The sequence below is a fragment of the Nyctereutes procyonoides genome, unplaced genomic scaffold (genome assembly GCF_905146905.1).
Source record: "Nyctereutes procyonoides isolate TBG_1078 unplaced genomic scaffold, NYPRO_anot_genome, whole genome shotgun sequence".
Classification (NCBI taxonomy): Eukaryota; Metazoa; Chordata; class Mammalia; order Carnivora; family Canidae; genus Nyctereutes; species Nyctereutes procyonoides.
The window spans coordinates 5,471,423-5,479,476 of record NW_026575137.1 but is presented as its reverse complement, the minus strand read 5'-3'; the positions used below and the strand labels follow the sequence as shown (position 1 = coordinate 5,479,476).

Genomic DNA, 8,054 nt, shown 5'->3' with positions numbered 1-8,054 from the left:
CCAATCAAAATCAACCCAAGGAGGCCCACACCAAGACACATAGTAATGAAGATGACAGAAAGTAGTGGCACAAAATTTTAAAAGCAGCAAGAGAGAAGAAAGCAGTTACATACAAGAGAAACTCCATAAGGCTATCAGCTGATTTTTTTTTTTAGCAGAAACTTTACCATCCAGAAGAAAGTGGCATTATGTATTGACAGTGCTGAAGGGAAAAAAAGCTGCAGTCCAGAATACTCTATCCAACGAGGTTATCAATCAGAATAGAAGGAGAGATAAAGTTTCTGACAATAAAAGTTAAAGGGCTCTAAACCAGCCATATAAGAAATGTTAACAGGGAATCTGAGTAGAAAGGAAAGACCATAAGCAAGAGTACGGAAAGTAGGAAGCACAAAAACAGTAAAAAAAAAAAATGTATGTCTATAAAAATCAGTTAAGGGACTCACAAAATTGAAGAATGTAAAGTAGGACACCATATATTAACTATAGCTAAAATGTGAATGAGGGGAGAGAAGTAAAGAATGGATTCAAACTTAAGCAAACATCTAGTTAATATAAACTCCTATATAAGAAGATGTTACATACACACCAAGTGAAAACCACAAATCAAAACCCAGTGATAGATATGTGGAAAAAAGGAGAGAGAGAAAAAAAGATACAAAGATATCACTGAAGAGAGCAACTAATCATGGGAGAAGAAAGCAAGAGAAGGAATGGATAGAAACTACAAAAATCATAAAACAGGTAACAGAATGCAATACATGCCCTATCAATAATTACGTTCAAAGTAATTGTTCTAAATGCACCACTCAAAAGACATAGGGTGACAGAATGGATAAAAAAACAAGAACCATCTATATGCTGCCTATAAGAGACTCAATTCAGAACTAAACACAAGATGCAGATTGAAAGTGAAGGGATAGAGAAGTATTGATCACATAGATGGATGGGAAGAGAAAGCCAGGGTAAAGACAAAGAAAGAATAATATAATAATTAAGGGAACAATCCGGGATCCCTGGGTGGCGCAGCGGTTTGGCGCCTGCCTTTGGCCCAGGGCGCGATCCTGGAGACCCGGGATCGAGTCCCACGTCGGGCTCCCGGTGCATGGAGCCTTCTTCTCACTCTGCCTGTGTCTCTGCCTCTCTGCCTCTCTTTCTCTGTGACTATCATAAATTAAAAAATAAAATAAAATAAAATAATAAAATAAAAAAATAAAAAATAATAATAATTAAGGGGACAATCCAACAAAAAGATATAACAATTGTAGATATTTATGCACCCAATATGGGAGCATTCAAATACTTAAAGTTAATAACAAATATAAAGGAAGTACTCAATAGTAAAACAATAATAGCAGAGTACTTTAACAACCAACTTACATTGACAGATCATCTGAACAGAAAATCAATAAGGAAAAATGAATGACATATTGGACCAGATTATTTTAACAGATACATTCAGAATATTCCATTGTAAAACAGCAGAATACAGATTCTTTTTAAGAGCACATGGAATATCCCCTAGAAGATCACATATTAGGCCAGAAAAGAGGTCTCAAGAAATTTAAAAAGATCAAATTCATTCCATGTATCTTTTCTGATCATAACACTATGAAACTAGAAATCATTTTAAAAAAATCTGTAAAGAGGACAAATACTTGCAAGCTGAATAACATGCTACTAAGCAATGAATGGGTCAACTAAGAAATCAAGGAGGAAATTAAAAAACTATAATACAAACAAATATGAAAATACAGTGGTCTGAAATCTTTGGGATGCAGCAAAATAGTTCTAAGAGGGAATTTTACAGCAATACAGGCCTACCTCAAGAAGAAAGAAAAATTTCAGAAAAACAACCTAAACTCATAGCTAAAGGAGCTAGAAAAAAAAGAACAAGGCCCCAAATCAATAGAAGAAATAAATATTAGAGTAGAAATAAATGATACTAAAACTAAAAAACAAAAACACATGCGCGTACACACACACACCAACCCCTCAATAGAACAGATCAATGAAACCAGGAGCTGGTTCTTTGAAAAGATCAACAAAATTGATAAACTTTAGCCCAGATTCATTTAAAAGAGAGAGAGAGAGAGATGACTCAAATCAGAAATGAAAGAAACAGATGACACCACAGAAATACAAAGGATTATAAAAGAATATTATGAAAAATCATATGCCAACAAATGGGATACACTAGAAAAATTGATAACTTCCTAGAAATACATAACCTCTGAAAACTGAATCAGGAAGAAAATTTAATTTGAACAGATTGATCATAAGTAATAAAAGTAAAGCAGTACTTTTTTAAAAAGTCACAATACACAAAAGTCCAGGATCAGAAAGTTCCACACAGGAATTTCTACCAACCTTTAAAGAAGAGTTAATACTTGTTCTTCTCAAACTCTTCCAAAAAATAAAAGAGGAAGGAAAATTTCCAAATTCATTTGATAAGGAATGCATTACCTAGATACAAAAACTTACAAAAATCACTATATAAAAAAAGAGACCTACAGGCCAGTATCTAGATGAATACAGAATCCTCAGCAAAATATTAGCAAACTAAATGCAACAATATGTTTAAAAAAAATTCGCCACAATCAGGTGGAATTAATTACCAGGATGCAAGAGTGGTTCAATATTTGCAAATCAATGTGACAGATCACACCAATAAAAGATAACAATATATAATCATTTCAATAGATGCAGAAAATGCACTTGACAAAGTTCAATATCATGACTAAAAAGTCCAATAGCATGATAAAATCCTTCAACAAAGTAGGTTCAGAGAGAACATACCTCTATATAATAAAAGCCATATATGCAAAACACAGTTAATATTATACTCAAAAGTAAAAAATTTAGAGTTTTCCCCCCTAAAGTCAGGAACAACACAAGGATGTCCACTCCCACCACTTTTATCAACCTATTACTGGAAACACTAGTCACAGTAATCACTCAAAAAAAAAAAAAGAAATAAAAGCCATCAAAATTAGAAAAAAGTAAAACTTTGACTATTTGGAGATGACATAATACTATATACAGAAAATCTTAAAGACCAACAAAAACTACTAGAACTGATAAATGAATTCAGCAAGGTTGCAGGATACAAAAACAAAGTACAGAAATTCATTGTATTTCTATGCACTAATAAGGAAGCAACAGAAAGAGAAATTGAGAAAGCAACCCCATTTGTAATTGCACCAAAAATAGTAAAATACCCAGGATTAAATGTATGGAGGTGAAAGACCTGTACTCTGAAAACTATAAAAACACTCATGAAATAAATTAAAGATGACACAGACAAATAGAAAGATATTCCACACTCACGTTTTGGGAGAAGAAATATTGGTAAAATGTCCATACTACCCAGAGCAATCTATAGATTTAATGCAGCCCCTTTCAAAATACCAACGGTATTTTTCACAGAACTAGAATAAATAATCCTAAAATTTGTATGAAACCACAAAAGAACCCATTATGCCAAAGGAATTTTGAAGACGAAAAATAAATCACAATTCTAGATTTCAAGTTATACTACAAAGCTGTAGTAATCAAAATAGTATGGTACTGGCACAAAAAAATAGACAAACAGTTCAATGGAACAGAATACAGAGCCCAGATGTAAACCCATGCTTATATGATCAATTAATCTAAGACAAAGGAGGCAAGAATATGCAATGGGGGAAAAAGTCTCTTCAAAAGGTGCTGGTAAAACAATAAAACTGGACCACTTTCTTGTATTATACACAAGAATAAGCTCAAAATGGATTAAAGCGCTAATTATGAGACCTGAAACCATAAAAACCCTAGAAGGAAATATAGTCTTTAATTTCTTTGACACTGGCCATAGAAACATTTTTCTAGATATACCTCCTCGGGCAAGAGAAACAAAAGTAAAATCAAACCATTGGGACTACACTAAAATAAAAAACCCTTTCATGAAACCATCAATATAACAAAAAGCAACCTAGTGAATGGGGAAAGATATTTGCAAGTGATACAGCTAATAAAGGGCTAATATCCAAAAACTCAACACACACACACACATATAAACCCAACAAAACAAATGATCTAATTTTTTAAATGGACAGACCAGAATAGACATTATCCCTAAGACGTAAAGACAGTCAACAGCCACGTAAAAAGATGCTCAACATCATTAATCATCAGGAAAATGCAAATCAAAACCACAATGAGAGACCTCATACTGGTCAAAATGGCTAGTAGCAAAAAGATAAGAAGTGATAAGTGTTGGCATGGATGTAGGGAAAGGGAACCCTCCTACACTGTTGGTGGGAAAGCAGACTGGTACAGCCTCTATGGAAAACCATTTGGACATTCCTCAAAAAAGTAAAAAAAGAATCACCATATGATCCAACAATTCTATTTATCCAAAGAATATGAAAACGCTAATTCAAAAAAGATAAATGCGCCTCCATGTTTACTGGAGCATTATTTACAATAGCCAAGATATGGAAGCAACATAAATGTCCATCCATAGATAAATGGATAAAGAAGATGTAATATATACCTATACACACACACACAATGGAATATTGCCATAAAAAAACAAAACAAAACAAAACCCAACTATGAGATCTTGCCCTTTGCAACAAGTGTTTGGATCAAAGGGTATTATGCTAAATGAAATAAGTCAAACTGAAAAAGACAAACACTATATGATTTCACTTGTATGTGGGATCTGAAAAACAAAAGAAATGAATAAACAGACCAAAAACTAGTAACAGACCCAGAACTACAGAGAACTTTTGACTGCCAAAGGGCTGGTGAGTGGGCAAGATAGGTGAAGGGGAGTGGAAGATACAGGCTTCCAATTACGGGATGAATAAATTATTCAATTTAGGAAACACAGCCAATAGGTGACCAATGGCAGCTACCTTCATGGTATAAAGACGTATAAATTTGTCAAATTACCATGTTGTGCACCTGAAACTAATGTAATCCTGTGTACCAAACACATATCCATAAAATCCATATATATTAAATATATAAATCAACTACATGTTGCTAGCCACTTTGTGTATTTGCTTATACGTGTATGAGATTTTATTAAAGAGACGTTTTGATAATTGATCAAGAATCAAAGAGCATCACCACCTTTTTGCAAATGAACATCTACTTTTCCTTCAGCTTACTTATGGAAAGGATCCGGAATATGCTTCACAATATTTGCTTCTATTCCAATGATCCTTTTTAGGTTTTATGTTCATTTTGAACCAATAGGATATGATTTAAATGCTTCAAAGCATGTAGGGAATGTTCAATAATTACGTTTAGCATTTGCTTTTCCCCAGGTTTTTCATAACTATCATTGAAACCTGAAGAAAATCTTTGTTTTTAAATTTTAAACTGACCAGACAGCAGTTTTCTGCCTATAGGTCCAGATCAAGCTCTCAGTACTTAAAACTTCTTGTTTTGATATTTGTGAACAAAAATTGTTCCTGATTATTTCCTAGTCTCATGCCACACACTTTCCTTGAATGCGCCTCACCACACCCATAGCGTCAGCAATCTTCCATGCACCATCTCCCAATTGTTTAAATTTTCCAACACCTCATAGCCAACAGAGGTGCTATATCCTTTGAAACCCTTAATATCTTTTGCTCCCACTTTTGCTCTTTCTCTAACATAGGCATATACATATGCATATGCACATACCCCTTCCTTTCCTCTCTTTCCCCAACCACAATCTCGTGCCAGTCTGGTTGCAGGCACGTTATAACCCATCATTTACTTCAAACAACATATTATGCAAGTGAATTTGTAAAAGTTTTTTCCCCTCAGATGCTAAACAGGTATGAAAAATATCATGCAGACATTAGATATAATTTAATAGTTGGCTTTTTGGCAGCTGGGTGACAGAGATAGGAAGTGATATAAAGGGATAGGGAGAGGCAAGGAGGGATATAAGAATATTCCAGATTCAAGTCTTTGTGCGAGTCTATTATACCTGAAGAGAAATAATATAACCTCAAGTTTACCAATAAGACATCATACAAAATCTGTGCTATTTTGAAAGACTATATCATTTCAAATACATATTTTTATCACAAGATTTAGTAACTCAATTTTAAAACATAATTCTCTTAACCTATATTGTTCAAATTTTGAAAGAAAGAAAAGTCTCAAATTACAATGCTGTATTTCTTGATACTTTTCTCAATTTTTCTAGCATGATAGTGATTAATGATCCCTGACTCTAGCTGTCTCTTATCAAGTTCCTTCAGGTCCTGATTTAGAAAGTGAAGCTTAACCTTTCCACTGTTGATCAAGGGTATGGGGAACCTTCTGGATAATGACAGACTACAAATGAGGATTCCTTTAACTGGAAAGATAAGGGCTGAGGAGTCAGATAAAGACTTTTAAAATCACGAAGTTTATGGATAGGTAGGCATGAATTTATTCTCAAAATTTTAGTCTGCTAAAATCAGGGGCACTTCTAGAGAATTAATTAAAAATAACATTAGAACTGTTCAATTGAAAATCATCTATTTATATGGAGCAATAAATAGTAGTTTATGCATGTAAAATGCATTATTTTAGATAGATTCATAGATGACTAAGCTATATTTGACTATGAAGATAAAATAAGAATGTTTAGACATACAGGTCTAAAGGTAGGGACAAATAAATCAGGGGGATTTGTTCTTTGCCTATATACATAAAATGTCCAACTCTATACAACATTTTGTTGGTACTAAGAAGCATATATTTTATAAAAGACACCTTCGCGAATTTGCATGTCATCCTTATGCAGAGGCCACGCTAATCTCTGTATCATTCCAATTTTAGCATATTCGCTGCCAAGGTGAGCACTATAAAAGGCATCTTCTAGAAAAAAAGTTTTCTTTGTGCTCTGGATGTTAGGCATAAGGCTTAGGGGTCTGAATGCTCTCAATTTTCCCTTCTGATCTTCGTACATCCTCAGTGGAAATCTGCAGGCTCTGAAAAGATGCCCTTCCCGCCCCTGCCAGGAACACTCAGCAAGTGACCAGGAGCACTGGATCTGTGACCATCTTATAAGGCTCTTATCAAAAAATATGTTCAAGTGAACATATACTTGAATATAGAAATACACTCAATAGTTCACTGAGGGGATAATATGTACACTTTGAAGTTCTAGAATGGCGGAGAGTCTATGGTAGCTGTGCTTATGAAGGAGTAAAAAGTAGCACTCTGGATGGACAAGACTGTTCAAGGGTGACACACAGTAGTTTCAGCATTTGTTAAGGGTCATGAAAAGTCTTCATTTAGGTCCACTAAGAGCCTGACAAATTTGAAATGACTTTTTGTCTGGTCCTTTAATAATTTTATCTGGTAGAATCAATTATAGCAAACAGAGTATCACATTTTGATGTCTTCTCAGCAAGGTAACTCTAAGTGAAAAACTTTTATTATATACATTTATTCCTCTTATATTGATCTCCAAATAAATCCTGAACTCTATCACTCTGTATCACGTGGCTTTTAATCTCTTCATTTGTTCTCATTCTCCTCAGAGAATCCTTTGTCACTCCTTATCCAAATTCCCTACTCCTTCAACTTTTTCTTGTTCATCAATTTATAAAATTTTGCTCCCTTTCTTGCCCCAACTAAAACCTGACTCTTCCTTGATGATTCTTTATTGCTAAGGTCCCTTAGGAGGTAGCTGGGTTTTGTTTTTGTTTTTTGTTTTTTTGTTTTTTTTTTTCATACAACCTCAGACCATGGGGCTTAGGTGGACCATGTGCTCATATAGTCTAAGCTCATTTTCCTTGTCCTGAGTTTCCCCGGTTTTGAATCTCATGTCAACCAATTATATAGTAGATTGAGTACTCTACCCCCATGGTAGAGTTTGCCCAAGTCCTTTGCTTTAGTCAGTTAGACAACTGTAAACATGATATAAGGGGAGACTTAACAGTTTTCTACACATGGGACTCACTCTGTCTTGCTGTTTATGGAATCCTACACCCGGTAGTATGTGGAGGAGGCCTAAGGAAAGTATGTTATATATATTTAAAAAATAAGACCCTTGGTCAAGTCATCCTCATTGC

The 8,054-nt window shown here is 34.3% G+C and overlaps 1 pseudogene; it reads right to left on the bottom strand.

Moving 5' to 3' along the window:
• Positions 1–6,736: 6,736 nt before the first annotated feature.
• Positions 6,737–6,833, bottom strand: LOC129495822 (U6 spliceosomal RNA; annotated as a pseudogene).
• Between the last annotated feature and the right edge of the window lie 1,221 nt (positions 6,834–8,054).